General features: G+C 40.6%; 1 protein-coding gene across 2 annotated transcripts in view; it reads left to right on the top strand.

Moving 5' to 3' along the window:
- The first annotated feature begins 535 nt into the window (after positions 1-535).
- FOXJ3 (forkhead box J3) overlaps positions 536-15,342 on the top strand; it is a 105,879-nt gene continuing 91,072 nt past the window's right edge. For both annotated transcript variants that reach the window (XM_053660372.1, XM_037149310.2), the window contains exon 1: positions 536-707. The gene's annotated coding sequence lies outside the window, so the exon portion shown is untranslated. The remainder of the gene's footprint in view (positions 708-15,342) is intronic.

Consider the following 15,342-nt stretch of genomic DNA (forward strand, 5'->3'; position numbering starts at 1 on the left):
CTGGAACTCCGTACTTGTTAAGTTCTGAAAGGAAGAGTGTCCCGAAGCTTCAAGGTGCCTTTGGAATCCGCGGTGTGCCAAGTTGGAAAAGGGGTCCGATTTCCCAGAGAGGCTAAGGTGCCTGTCGTTATGGTGAGGTGGCGAAAATGAGGATGTGGAAAGGTCACGAGGCGCCATGCCCTGGGTTCATGAGGCCCTTGGAATCCAAGGACAGGATCCAAGGCCGCAGGCCCTTGCTGTCCTTTATTACAGAACCGCCTCGGCCACCTCCACTCCTAGTCGCCGCTCTGCAGAGCCAAACCCCAAGTCGCTCGAAGCTATTAGCCGTTTCACAACATCAGTATGAGCGCACAGCACCTTTGCTTCCAGGGCACTACTTGTCCCAGCGGAGGGATAGCGCGCGCGTCATCGCAGTTACGACCGCGGAGGGGCCGTGACGCTACCGACGCCGGGCCGGTGGCGCAGCAACGTCGCGGGAGGCGGAGGCGGCGGTGGCAGCGGGGATGGGAAGGGGGGAGCGGGTTAGGAAGTAGTTCCGGGTGTGCGGCCCCGGATGTTGGCTGCTCCTGCTGCCGCCGCCGCCGCTTTGGTCGCTGCTTGGGGCCTCAGCTGCTCGCACTAGGCGCCGTTTGGATCTTCCTTGGGGGGCGGAGACGCACGCAGCGGCCGGGGGCTCGGCCGGGCCGCCTCGGCCTGCGCAGCCTGAGGTGAGCGCCCGCCGCCGCCGAGGCAGCCGGCCCAGGGCGGCGATCGAGGAGGCGGGGCTGGGGCATCTCTCGGGACAGAGGCAGAAGCTGCCCTCCGCGAGACGTCCTCTTCCTTCTCTCAGCAGGGGCCGCGCCGCGGGGTGGGTGGCGGGAGGAGCTGGGTGCCTGGGTCGGAGCTGGGGCCTTGGAGGTCGGTGAGGGCTGGGTCCCTCCCTCCCCCGCGGCCCTTCTCAGCTGCTGCTGCCCCTCAGCCGGGAAGCGGCTCTGAGCCTCCGCGTCTCCCGCCCCTCCCCCAGGCGGGGCTTCGGGGAGCCAAATGGGGTTCCCAGGGGTGCGGAGTAGGACGACAGCGGCCGTCTCCGTCCCTCCGGGACCTGCCCCTGGCCCGGGCCAGCCCCCTACCCCGACACGATGTAGCTTCTTCCCTTCAAGCTTGGGGGTGCTTTTCTGCAGGCGAGGCGGGCAGTACCTCCTGCCTCGGGGGTGCCCTTTGGGGTGAGGTGGCCCTTGCGAGGGGCCTGTGTTCCCACCCATCCTGTCGCCGTGTCCTTTGCCCGCCTTAGGACCGAGGCAGTCGTTCCATGCGGACGTGTTGCTGTCCTATGTGTGTTGCATCCTGCCCACGTGGTAGGGTGTTCCTCCCCCCTCCATTTTTGCAGCTGGTGAGGAGGGAGGTTAACGGGGTGGTTTTTCCTCTGTGATTTCCTCCTGGCGGAGTGGAAGGTGTTAGGGTCAGTCTTCTTTGCTGAGGCCTACTGTTGGTTAGGTGGAAGAAGTAGGAGTTGTATACTCTGAAATTGAGATCAGCAGGGGACAACAGGGCTTAGTTTCATTGACATCTTTTTTCCTCTCCCTTTTGATTGCTCTTGTTCTTTTCTCTACTGCTTAATCCTAAAGGGAGAATAGCTGTAGCTGCTGGTGCCTGGAAGTTTTCACTTCACTCGACTTTTTGTGTGTGTGGTTGGAGAAGGATTTTCATTGCAGTGTTGTGCAGTCTACGTCTCTGTTTCTAGTTGGACTCCTGAATGAGCTGAGTTGGGTTGGCCAGGGAGTTAGTGGGCATCTTTTTTTGTCTTTTCCTTACATTTACTTAGTTTTTCCTTTCACTTTGTTTCCCAGTGAGACAAGTGAGCATGTCAGTTATGTCAGTTATGAAGTGTTACGTGCGCAGCACTTCACTGGTAGTTTCACTGAGTCACTTGGTTTTTAGGAGCTCTTTCAGTTAACTTTTCCTCTGTTGAATATCATTACGCTCTGTTTTTAGAAACTGGTTTTAAAACGTGTTTCGAGTAGTTTCTTTCCTTAATGTCTCCTCTAGGTTTCTAGGTCTCTTCCAGGAGGTTAAGGTTTCTATTTTCCAGTGTTTTGCTCTTTTATGACCATACATTGCCCCCTTAACAGGGAACAACAGGCCACAGTAGCGGTGAGAGGAGCCTTTTATTCCATCCAGGCCTTAGCAGATATTTATAGAGAAGTAGTGACTCCTTTCCATTTTTATGTTTGGGTGGCATATATAGATGTAATTGCAAATATTTTTTAAGAGAAACCTGAGGATTCCTGTTGGTTTTTTTTGTGTGTGTGTCTTGGTTTTGTGCTGCTGAAGAAACTGGGGACTTTGTCATGCCTTTATTAGGTGTTTTTTGGATGGGATCAGGACATGTTTATTTTGGCTTATTTTGGTTCATTAGTTTGGATGAACTTAATATTTCGAAGTCACTTTTTAGATTCCAAAAAGGCCAGCATTTTTGCATTTTCTTGGTTTGAGAATGCAGTGTGCATTCTCATTAAGTGTATATATATTTCTTTTAATCTGGTGGTTGTTAGTATAGTCTTCCATGAAAGTAAAAGTATTTAAATACAGATTCGATCTGCTTTCATCATGCTAAGTATGGGTGGGGCAGTAGAAAATAGAGAATGTTGTGGTATATTTTGAGGCATATTTTTTTTATTAAGTCAGTCAGCATTCGTGTGCATCTGCAAAATACTGTGATATGTGTGAAGTAGTCTGTATGAAGGAGACACAAGAGATAAAATACACGGTCTCTTCAAATGCTTCAACTTCTGTTGGGGAAATAACACATAATGTCCTTCATTCATAATTAGCAAGCAACATCAACTTTGGGCTAACAGTGCAACCAGAGTCAAAGGTATAAATGAGATTTGAAAAGGATAGAAATTTTCAAAGGGGCACAGATGTATTCCAGGAGAATGAACCAGTATTTGCAATGATGGAGAAGTGGCCACATACAAAGATGTCAAGCATTTTGGCACGGAGAATGTGTAGTGGGTATTGGCGGAGGACCTATCAAGGATATAGGATTTAGTGTAATGGGGTACTGCAGTGGGTTCTAAAGAATAAGTGTAAGATGATGCATATTGTTTCTGAGGAGGGTTTTTGTGTTAGCTGAGTGTCCTGGAGTGGGGAGACTGAATGCTATTAGAGAATTCTAGGAATAAGATGATGAGAGTCTAACATAAGATAATGATCATGGGTATAAAATAATAACTAATATATATTGAGTATTTACAGAATGCCAGACATTGTTCTGAGTTCTTATGTGTATTTAACTCATTAAATCTTCATAATATGCTCTTATTATTATGGGTTACAGAGAGATTAAGTGATTTGACCAAACTCAGAGTGAGTGGCAGAGCCAGTCAGAATTTGAACCCAGGCAGCAGAGCCAGTCAAGATTTGAACCCAGACAGTCTGGTTTGAGCTTATGCCTTTAGTTATAAATTATATTGTCCTAAGAGAAGTGTATAGAGAGATATGTCCAAAGAGATGTGTGTATATGTGAGTAAAAATTAACTTGAACTCAGTGATGATTGAATGTGGGCAAAGGAAAGAGCAAATAACATATTAAAAGATGAGAGCCTAGAATCCAGGAAGGATGGTTGATACAGTGAAGAAACTAGGAAAGTGTCAGTGTGAAGGAGAAGGAGCTGTGGTTGGTTATGGGCTACTCTAGGTTGTGCTCAATGTTTCAGTAGCAGGCTCCTGCCACTCCTGATAGTCTCCCCTTGCCGGTTTGGCTGTGGAAGTGCAGACTTAGTTTAGTATTATTTTAAGCAAAACAATTAAAACAACACGTATTCAGAAGAAAAAATGTATACCACATTGCAGAGTCACAGGAAATAGCATAGGAATTACTTGTTTTGGTCGAGCCAACCCACTGCTCTCCAGCCATAGTGAAGGTGATCAAGAACTGACTTGAGTAGAAGTATGGGTACTGCTCTGCTATGGGGTGAACAGAGATGCAGTGTAGATTGTGCACTGATCGGGGCTATAGATAGTGGTAAAAAACATGTGAGTGTTGGGAAGACAGTAATATGATGGTGAAATAGTTTTGAAGTTGGGAACTTTGGGAGACATTATAGGCACATAGGTAAAGCATTCTGAGAAGAGCCAAGGCATAGGGTCCAAGGCCACAGGCCCTCTCTGTCCTCAGTTACAGAGCCACCTTGGACACCTCCACTCCTCAGTCACTGCTCTGAGCGACCAAACCCCAAGTTGCCCTGAGCTGCTGGCCGTTTGAGAATGCTACAGAAGCCAAGGTTGGGAAAGGTAGTGTGGTTGACAGTAGCGAATACAGTCTCAAAGTTAAGAAAGTGATCGTGATGAAAATTGAACTGAGACCAGGAGGTAGTTTGTAACCTTAGAATTTTGAAAGGAAGGATAAGAATAGGTGCCAGATTTGTTTCCCATTATGATCTGGTATGGTAGTTTGGAGAATTTCCCCCTACTGCTCCCTCCAGTCTCTCATTCTTGTCCACGTATCAGAGCTAATCAAATATCGGAAAACTTTTTTTCCTTCAGAAAAGAAAACTTGTGGTTTGTATGCTTTAACAGTTCTCTCAAACATTTTTTAAAAGTTTTATTGAGATGTAATTCACATAGTATGCAGTTTGCCCATTTAGAGTATGCAATTCAGTGGTTTTTAGTATAATTACCAAGTTGTGCATCCATCTCCAAATCATCTTCAGATACTTCATTGTCCCCAAAAAGAGTGTTTGTACCCAATAGCAGTCACTCCTTATTTCCCCCCTCCCCCTGGATTCTAGGTACCCACTAATGTACTTATCATCTTTATACCAACTCCTGTACATCTCTAAACAGGAATTACTGTTTACTTTCTCTACTCTCTACCCCAAAACTCTATAGTTTTGCCCATTCCATTCCATTCTGGAATGGGCATTGTATATAAATGGATCATACAATATATGGTCTTGTGTCTGTCTTCTTTCACATAGCACGTTTCAAGGGTTATCCATTTTGTAGTATATATGTATATAAATACTGTACCTTATTTTTGTTGGTGAATAATATTCTAGTGTATGGTTATACCACCTTTTATTTATTCATTTATCCCTTGATGGGCCTTTGGGTTTTTTACTTTTTCAGAGCCCTTCCCTATCTTTATCTTACTCTCCATCCTACCCACTCCACTCATCCCATGGCTTTTCTTTTAGATCCTAACCTCTGCTATGCATTCTGTTAGGTATTGGGGATACAAAGATGAGTAAGACATGGCCCTTGAACATTTATATAGTGCGTTTATGGTTTACATATTTTGTATTGATCTCATTTGATCCACAGCCAGCCCTGCTGTAGGCAGAGCATTTTTTAAGATGAGCAATTTGAAGTTTAGGTTTGCTGACTTGCCCAAGATTGCACACTTAAGTCCTTGATGGAGCAGTTAGATCATCTTAGTCCATGTCCATTGCTATTTCCAATACTCTGTGCTATTAAAACTTGAAGGATCCCCATGTGAATTCCTGGAGAATTAGAGGGGCTGGGAAATTCTCTTAGGGAATCAGTAATTTTTAATGTTTAATCTTCAGGACTTAAAATAAAGAGATTTTTTTTTAACCTGATTCTATCACTTGTTTGCTCTGTGATTTAGATAAATTATTTAATATTTCTGCCTCCCCCCCCCCAGAAATTTAGTGAGGATTAATGTGATAATGATAATGGTAGTGATAATAATAACGGGTAACATTTTCTGAGGTCTTACTATGGGCCAAAAATGTTCTAAGTACCTTACATTTATTATACAGAGTAGTTAAGTATAACTGGCCTAAGGGTATATAGCTAGGAATGGAAAGAGCCAGAATTTGAACTCCTGCAATCTGTTTTCAGAACTCAGTGGCTGTTAATTACTACACTGTACTGTTCACTATGTTATGGATTAATAGAGGGTAATATTTCAAATAATGTCATGGCCAGAATACGAAGATTGGATTTTGCATATAGTTGGGGAGCAAACAGCAAAATTAAGTTGACATTGCATCCATATTTCTTTTAAATGGAAACCTGACACAGTACAGTGTACATGTTGTTTAGGCATTCAGGTATATTTGTTCATCCCTGCTAATAGCCTCTCAACTCAAAATGCAGTATTTTTCAGTGCTTCTCACTGTCGGCTTTGTTAGTCACATAGCTTTCCACATTGCTACTATTCAGAAACCTTGGCTTGAGACTGCTAAAACTTGCTTTACCTCTCCTCAGCCTTCCTTTAACTGTGAATTTTTGTTTTCCATTTTGAACAGTTAGCCTTTCAGTCCTAGATGGAGTTACTGTTTACTTTCTCTACCCCCAAACTCAGAAAACACCACAGTGGGATTTTCTAACAACTCTCAAAAAATTTGATCATCTTAATCGACATAACTGGATTTTAGTGCACAAATAACAAGAACCAAAGCACAATGTTTTGGTTAAAGAGATTGACTTATACTGAAATTGGAAGAGGCATCTGCTATACAGGATTTCGGATTTAATAGAATTTGTTATAACCAGATCAGCAAAGCATTATTACTGTGGGCCATCTGTTGGGATATGGAAATAGCTTTGTTATATGGAACCAGATGTTGTATTTGTCTTTATAACAATGGCATTCTACTTACTTTAGGTAGCCTTTTTTAGTAAGGTACCTCCAGTTGCTATTCTACTTGACATATCAGTTGATAACCTGAGAATGCAGTGTCTTTCAAAGTGGTTATTTTCTGTGGAATTGAGACAAAACAACTGAGAGTCATGTATAGTATCAAGGTTTAGTTCTGTAACAAAATAAAATATAGGATAATTATGTATGTATCAATAGGGTAATTAGAACTGTATTCAATAAGAATTCTTTGACACCATTAATAAGCTTAATTTCTTTTTTGGAGGGGGTTGGAAGTGGTTTTTCATTTTTATTTTTGGATTGCTTTTTCTCTTTAAAAAGTTTTATTTTATTATCCCAATTCCCCCCCCCCCCATTGCTGTCCCCTGCCCTGCCCGCCCATCCTCCCTGCTCCCACAGTCAATCCCCACCTTCTTGTCCATGTCCATGGTAAGCCTAGTTTCTAATCATTACTAAACCACTCTGATTGCTCTAAGAATTTTACCAGAAATCGAAAGTGGTTTCATTTGGCATAATCAGACCTAATTTAATTACACTATGCTGTTTAATTTATTTCCTACCATCTGTGGGTAAAGTAGTTTATAATGGACTCAAACTTACACAATTTAATAAATGGAACTGTTAGAACAGTCTTAGAGAACTCTACTGAGTCGAATGCTAACAATTCAGGGGTGGGGAAAGTTCATGGGTGGGAGTTTTTAGACAGAGTCTTTAGAAACCCAGCATGTTGACTGGCTTAGTCCCTTTGGGCTGCTATAACAAAATACCACAGACTGGGTAGGTTATAAACAACAGAAATTTATTGCTTACCGTTCTGGAGGCTGGCAAGTCAAAGAACAAGGCGCTAGCATGATTTTTTTGTGTAGGTCCTCCTTCCTGATTCATAGCTGGCACTTTCTTGCTGTGTCTTCACATGGTGGAAGGGACAAGGGGTCTTGCTGGAGCCTCATTTTATAAGACTCTAATTCTATTCGTGAAGGCTCTGCCCAGATGACCTAAGCCCCTCCCAAAGACCACCTCCTAGTACCATCGTCTTTGGGGGTTACAGTTTCAACACAGGGACGCAAACACTGAACTCATAGTATTGGCTCTTTTTTCATCATCTTCAAATCATGTGTAGGGAAAGTCATGGATTCCAATGGACTAATTGAATGATTATTCCAATATGGCCCTGTGTATGAAGGATACTTTAGTAAACTGACTTTTAATTAAGATTTCACCTGGAGTACAAAACTGAAAGCCGTGACTGAATTCTACCTAGACAGAGTCCTGCCCAGTGGTATAGTGGTTATAAGTGAAATAACATTGATTTTCTGATTGATTGCTAGGGTATGGTGCTGATGCGACCTTATTAAAGATCTCGGAAGCTGGAATCAACTTTTTTCCCTAGGGTTAAGACCTGGCCTTTCTTACTGTGTGTTGAACATTGATCTGTGAGAGGAGCAGATGACAGAGAAGACTGTTAGAACTTAATATTAATTTCATATTCTGTTTGCTTAGAGAAAGATGGGATTGGGAAATGAGTCTGCTATGGTAGAAGTGTTGTTAAGGTCCTAGCTTTTGGCTGGTGGTTACCTGAGTGCTTATTAAATTATTAAATATAATTTAAAAGTTTCTGTGGCTTGGCTGTAGAACTCTGGGAAATTTATTACAGACACAGCAGCCAAATATGCTGTAGTCAGGAGCAGATTTACTCTTCTGGATGAAGATGGAGCAGACTGTCAATGTCAGGAGATAAACAATATATGGCATCAGTTTTTGCCGCTGTGTTTGGGTCTCTATGTCTCTGACATACTTTGTCTACTCTGTGTAAGGGGGTATTGACAGTATTGTTCCACCATCTGTGTACGTAGTAATCACCATCAGAAACGGCATCTTTGCCTATCAGGGGAAGTCATGTTTTTATATTGTTTATTATAGGGCATGTGTGTTTGGAAAGATTTCCATCTTGCCATTGAATAATACTTTTTGGAAAGCAGTTTCTCTGATCTGTTGTGTTTTTGAGCCTCACAATAGCCCTCTAATATAGATAGGGCAAGTAATATCCCTATAGACAAGTGGAGAGAATAAGATACAAGCTAAGACTCTTAGTGTCACACAGTCATTTAGTAGCACAGCAGAGACAGGAACCAGATCCTGCATTCTGTTTCTGGCCTTGAACTCTTTAGTAGGAAACAGATTTTTTGTGAGGAACATACTTTGGGTTTTGAGGTATAAATTAAATGTTATGGATTCCAAAGGACCTGGGTTACTTGGACTAGCCCTTGTCTTGTGATAATATCAGTCTTAGGGACATACAACTATTGGGAGAAACTTATTTCCTTGTTAAATTTAGATCCATTTCTAGTCGTTGAATGTATTTTTACTTGAGCTTGCTTTCTTTGTAGAATTCTAGAGGTGAGGAGGAGATGGAATCAGAAGGGAAACTTTTAAGGATGACTAAATAGCAGATTGGTCTTATTTTATAGAAGTATAAACCTATAAAATTTAGACACTGAGAAATTGTACCTGGAACATCAATCTGCTGAGGGTGCTTGGGTTACTGCCATAGGGTGTTACTGTCTTTCACTCTGTGGGTAGGAAGAATGACAGTATATAAAGAAGTCATAACTATGTAGAAAATAAGATGGGAAAGAAAACATCACAGTGGATAATCTTTATTGTCTCTCTTGAACCTGTTTATATTTTCTACAATGAGCACTTGTCATTTTTATAGTTAGAAAAAATAAACATGTATGATTTTTATGGTTCAAATGAGAATTTGGGAAAAATAAATGATAGCACTTTTGAAGAGCAGTTTAACGCTTGGTGCATCAAAGTATTTTGCTTTCTAGGCAGTTATGTTAATAAATCACTTTGATAAATTATTATAATCTTATGGGTTGAGTTGCGGGTGTAGTAAGTGCTTTGGGTTTTTCTTTGCATTATAATTTAGTCATTTAGCTCTGCAGATTCAAGAAATTAATTTTAGTCCTCCGGAAGCAACCAAGAGTTTAGGTTTACATACAGTAATTATTTATCAATAAATAACTTAAAAATAGTATACTACTTTATAATGAAAACTAGGCTTAGGATCTACTCATGCTTCCATTTCCTTAGCAGGTTTCGAATAGGAAAAACCAAGGGCTTCTTTAAGATACTGTTTTCATCCACTGACAGGACTCACTAATTTCTCTCACTCATTTATTCATTTGTTTACCATCTGCTAGGTCCTGGGCACTGTACTAAATGCTAGGGACACACAGACACTGTCAGCAAAGACACTGTCTTTTAGTTTGGGAGAGACATCACAGAGATACTCTTGGCATATGGAGGTATCCTGAGATATCTTCTGTTTTCTAGTTTTTAACTAGGAAGGCAGACTGACTAGCTTACTTGTTTAAACAATTGAATACATTTAGTGGTGTGGATAGATGTTTTGTGAGGTGCTGATGGCTTCATAGTTTTTTCTCTGTGAAATATTGAAAATCATTGATCTGAAGAATTTCCTTATCTAAGGAGCATTTTTTATTGAGGTAGATAACCTGTGCACTCAGATTATATCAGATTTGCTTTGGCAGCATTATTAAGAAACCTTGTGTAGACTCTCCTAGGCTGGAGACAGTGTCTTTTTTGTCTTCTGTCCTCTATACTAGCACTATACATGGCACATAGCAGGCATCATTATACTTGTAAATGAAAGAATGTTTCGAGTTTTAGCTTAATTTTAAGAATTTTAGTAAAGTTACCTTATGTCTAATATAATGAGATAAGTAGTAGTTCCTAGAATCTTAAGAGGTAATCCTTTGCGATATCCCATTAAATCCTTTACTCACTGAGATATCCCATTTAAACGTTTGATACACAGTCATTGGCTACTCTTAGAACAACTGTAGTCACTGATAGCTGTAAGTAGTCTGTTTGCTGAGGCAGAATTTGCTTCAAATTTCATCTCTCTCCCCTAATCCTTCTCTATAGAATCATGTAGACCTAGTTTGCCTTCTTTAACAAGATAACCTTCAAATATTTGAATGTGATTATTCATTCAGCAAATACTTCTTGCACCTACACATGCAAGACACTGCCTTGGGCATTGTGAGAGATAATTCACAATGGTAAATTAAAGAAGGGTAATTAAGAGGCAAAGGCTGTTGGAAAAGAACTGATACAGAGAAAGAGCCATGGCTTGTTGAAAAGAGAGTGTATTTGCTTATGATACTCAGGAAAGCTTCATGGAGGAAAATGTTTAAATTAAGACTAGTGATGGGGCATTCTTGGCTAAGAGCATAATAAAAAAACCTATCGATGAGGAAGCCCAATGTATGGTAAGTTGGAGCGTTTGGCAAATAATTGGGGCTCAGTAAATACTTGTTGAATGAATTTCCCACATGGTCACTTTTGAGAAATACTGAACATCCTCTTCTTGGAAGAGTCACAAAACACTTTAGGATATTGAACAGTTTGATAAATCCTTTAAAGAGGTGACGTGGAAGGCCAAGAAAATGTTTTCTCCAAGCTAAACACATGCAGTTTCCTCAGCCATTCTACACTTGCCATTTGGCTTCTAAACTCCTCACTAGTCTGGTATCCCTTCTTGCAAGCATTCTAGCTTGTAAGTGTTCTCAACATGAGGTGCTCCAAATAGAACACAATACTCCCTTTGTGAACTAAGCAGTGAAGATTGCATGGGACTGTTACCTTCCTGGGATCTGGGTACTATTCCTCAAATGAAGCCGGAGATTGTATTTTGTTTCTTTTTAGCAGCTGAGTCACTTTCTTGGCTCATATTCAGTTCTCATATTAATTTACAAGAAGTTCTTTGAGTAGATTCAGAGAGATTTCCTATTAGTAGAGCTAATAAATGAATGCCGGTTTTCTTCTGATTGAGTGTAGGCTGTTTTCTCAGAAGTACTAGTCATTCTTAAGCTTCCTGAAGTTCGAGAAAGAAAGGAGAAAGTTAATTGTACAGTGCTGGATTTGACCATGTTACATGAAAGCCCAATTACATTGCTGAGTATACTCAGAAGTAGATGAAATATAGTGAATTGCCATATACCCATAATAGATTTGACCATTATTAAGCTGTTTGCCACATATTGTCTCAACTGTCTTTTGCTTAAGTATTTAAAAATCAGACCTTGTTTTTTCACTTTCACAAACTTCAGTATGCATCTCCAAAAAATATAGCTGTATTTGTACATAGCCATCATTGTATTTAACAAAATGAACAATATTTTCTAGACTTCATCGAATACCCATTTTATAATAAAATGTCCTGAATTGTTTAAACATATCTTTTATTTTTATCCTCACTTGAGGACAGGCTTATTGATTTTAGAGAGATGGGGAGGGAAGCATATATCAGTTGCCCCTTGCATGCACCCTGACTGGGGACCAAACCTGCAATCCAGGCATGTGCCCTGACCAGGAATCAAACTTGCAACCTTCTGGTTTATGGGACAGCACTCCAGTCAACTGAGCCACACTGGTCAGGGTTAAACATGTCTTTACACGTGGTTTTTTTATTTAATCAATATCCAGACAAGGTCTAAATGTTGTATTTTGTTGTATTTCTTATTTCTTTCAACCTAAAAACAGTCTACCTTTACTTTTTGGCATAATTTCATTCCATCCACTCCTTTGACTCTTCATGTTTCTGTACCAAATTCTTTTACTGTTCCTTTCAATATGTCTATAAGACTTTTCCTTTCTTTACAGAATTTCAGCAAAAATTTTGAAATATTTATGTACAAAATGTGCTGAGTATTGTGGGAGATAGAAAGGTTGATTTGACTTGGACCTGGCACACGAGGAGCCAGGGATCGGTGAGAGAGACAGATGCATATGGAAGCAGTATGAAGCAGATTGTCTGTCTCCCCTGGGTCGTGCTTCATTACATAGCCTTCTGCGCCCACTCCCCTCAGAACATGCTGGCAGTGGGATCTTCTTAATACAGCACTGTAACCATGTCCTGATCAAGAACCCTCTTGAATCAGTGCAAACTATACTATTTTTGTCCTGTTACTCAATGCCCCCACAAGCTCCCATCTTCACTTAAAGTGGGACTTCTCAAGGCACAAACATCCTTTTTTTTTAATGTAGAATTTTCATTTTTCAAGATTATGGACATTTTGGGAGCAGAAACCTAGTCTTAATATTATTATTATTATTTTTTATAATACAGGGAAACATGGAAGTACTTTCGGAGAGTCCTGGTATATATGCCAGTAGGCTATTCTTGCAGCCTACTACCTTCCCAGTGTCAGGCAGAGCTTCTACCAGTTAGAAGTGAATAATCCAGGTCTCAGTCTCTTCTCTTACCTAAAAGCCTCCTTTCAAAAAGCACAATCTAAAATACAGGTGACAGATACATGGTTCACATGTTGCCACTTCCCCATCGCCATGGGTAAACCACTAATTGCTGGTCGAATTTAGACATGACCTTCTCAGGCACTACAGGCAGCCACTACCTATGCAGCATAAGTGGCAAAGTGTTATGAAACCTTTTGCTATCCTTTTTCTAAACCAGTAGTTCCCAAATAAGTTGTGCATCAGAATCACCTGAGATACTTTTAGATTCCCTAGGTTTCACCCTGAAATCTTCAGTCAGGATTTCTGGGAATAGGGTAGAAGTAATTCTTACAGAGTTGGCAGCGGTTTGTAGACTGGCTTTGGGGACCGGACGCGTAATGCATAATTTTATTTTGTTAAATAGTACTAGCACTGGAGACTGTAGACTCCCATCTTTTCATTTGCAGTACAGCGTGTCATTTCTCTGATGGTCATATATGTTCACTTTACTTTGCAGTGATGTCGTAGCGTCTTTTGCTTTAAATTACACCAGGCAAAGCACATGAATCAAATGCCCAAGATAAAGATACAGGATACAGAGAGGTGGTTTTCTAAATATAACTGAGCTTAAATTTAAAGTCTCAAAACCCTTCACCCTCTGAAAGCTTATTCTTTCTGTTGTGTGAACACCTTTGAAAGTTTAAACTGGAGGAGCTCAGCATTTTTGTACTGACTAATCTTGAAATTTTCATATTTTATGTATATTTAATAATGGTGATTTATATATAATATAATTTAATTCCATATACCTTTGTTAGATTTTTCCATAAAAAGTTTTCTATTAGTCCACATGATTTGATTTTCGGGACCGGAAATAAATTGTGGTTAAGTTGTTGAGCAAAGCAGAGAGACTGAAACTTCAGGATCGTCGAAGTGAGTTAATGACAGACCCAGAAATAGAATCGAGTGTTATTTGCTTTGGTTATGATTTGGTTTGAAGAGAGTGGCCTGTGATCTGTTTACATAAATTGCAGGAAGTAAGGTTTGGGGTGTAGAAGAAGTTACAGTTCTGTGATGTTTGGCCAAGAATCTTTCCTCCCCCACATTTACCACCTGTTTTATTGACACCATTCCTAAACTGTGGAGGGTAAAGAGGTAGTTGTTTAGACTCACACTCCTGACACTTTAAAATACTCTTAAAATGCTAAACTTGACTGTTGGTTGGCATGCTTGCTCTTTTTTTTTTTTTTTTCGGTCATTTCATCTTCTGTTAGAAAATGAGAAGTCCTGGCCCTGGTCTTGTTTTAGGAGCAGACGGGTATAGCCTAAATAGTTGATTTGTAGGCAGTGGTAGAGTGGTTTTCCGTAGAGTTTTTTCAGAGTGTATATAGGTGTGTATAACTTTTTAAAATGAACCATAAGTGTATCTTCATTAAACATGTTTAATTAATAGACAGTATGGTTTGGATATAGTGGAGCCCACCAGAAAACAAACTTTCCTGAACCACTAATGGTTTAAAGGGGTATAGACTTGAAAACGGGAGTGATTACTTTACTCTCCCCTTCCTGGTCCAGTTTGAGAGATGGGATGGCTCCTCTGACACAGTGAGAGAAGAAGTAGGAACTTAACAGAATGAGAATTTGTGTGCGATGGTTCTAAACTCGTTCTTAAATAAATAAACAGCTTTTTTTGACTGACATACATACGGTATAATTTGCTTATTTAAAGTGTAAAATTCAGTGTTTTTAGTATATTCATAGGGTTGTGTAACCCTAACTGTACTCTAATTTTAGAACATTTTCTTTCTCTGAAAAAAACCCCACACCCATTAGCAGTCAGTCCTCTTTACCTCTACTTAGTCCCATTACTCCTCCTACTTTCAGACTTCACCTGCTTTCAGACTTCACTCGTGAAGCTGAGATGAACAGCTGATTGCTGCTCACTCAGCAGGATTCTGTTCCCTTTACTCCTTCCTCTGGTGGATTTCTCCTGTTCAGGCTGATTAAGACACAGGTTATTTCCATGACTGCTTCAAGGTTTACCTGTGGCTATAACAGTTCACAGTGCTCAGTCAAGTAACCTTAATTAGAGGGGTTAGTCTTTCATGGATGCTATTGAATTGTATACTTTTAAGTCTTTTGAAAAACAGGGGCTGAGTTCAGAACTTAAGAAAGATGGAATACTCTTGACCTCTAGTGCTATATAATTTACTTTCAACAAACTTTGTCTTTATTATTATTTTTATTGTTATTTTATTTCAGTTGTCCCAGTTTTTCCCCCTTTGCCCTCCACTCAGCCCCCTGCCCCCTACCCCGATCCCATGGGTCATTCATACATGTTCTTTGACTATTCCCTTCCCCTTCTTTCCACCATTATCGCCCTCGCCACTCCCCCCTGTCCTTTGTCAGTCTATTCCATGTATCCATGCTGCTGCTTCTAATTTGCTCGTTAGTTTATT

The sequence above is a fragment of the Artibeus jamaicensis genome, unplaced genomic scaffold (assembly GCF_021234435.1).
Source record: "Artibeus jamaicensis isolate MK-2021 breed Jamaican fruit bat unplaced genomic scaffold, CSHL_Jam_final scaffold_847, whole genome shotgun sequence".
Classification (NCBI taxonomy): domain Eukaryota; kingdom Metazoa; phylum Chordata; class Mammalia; order Chiroptera; family Phyllostomidae; genus Artibeus; species Artibeus jamaicensis.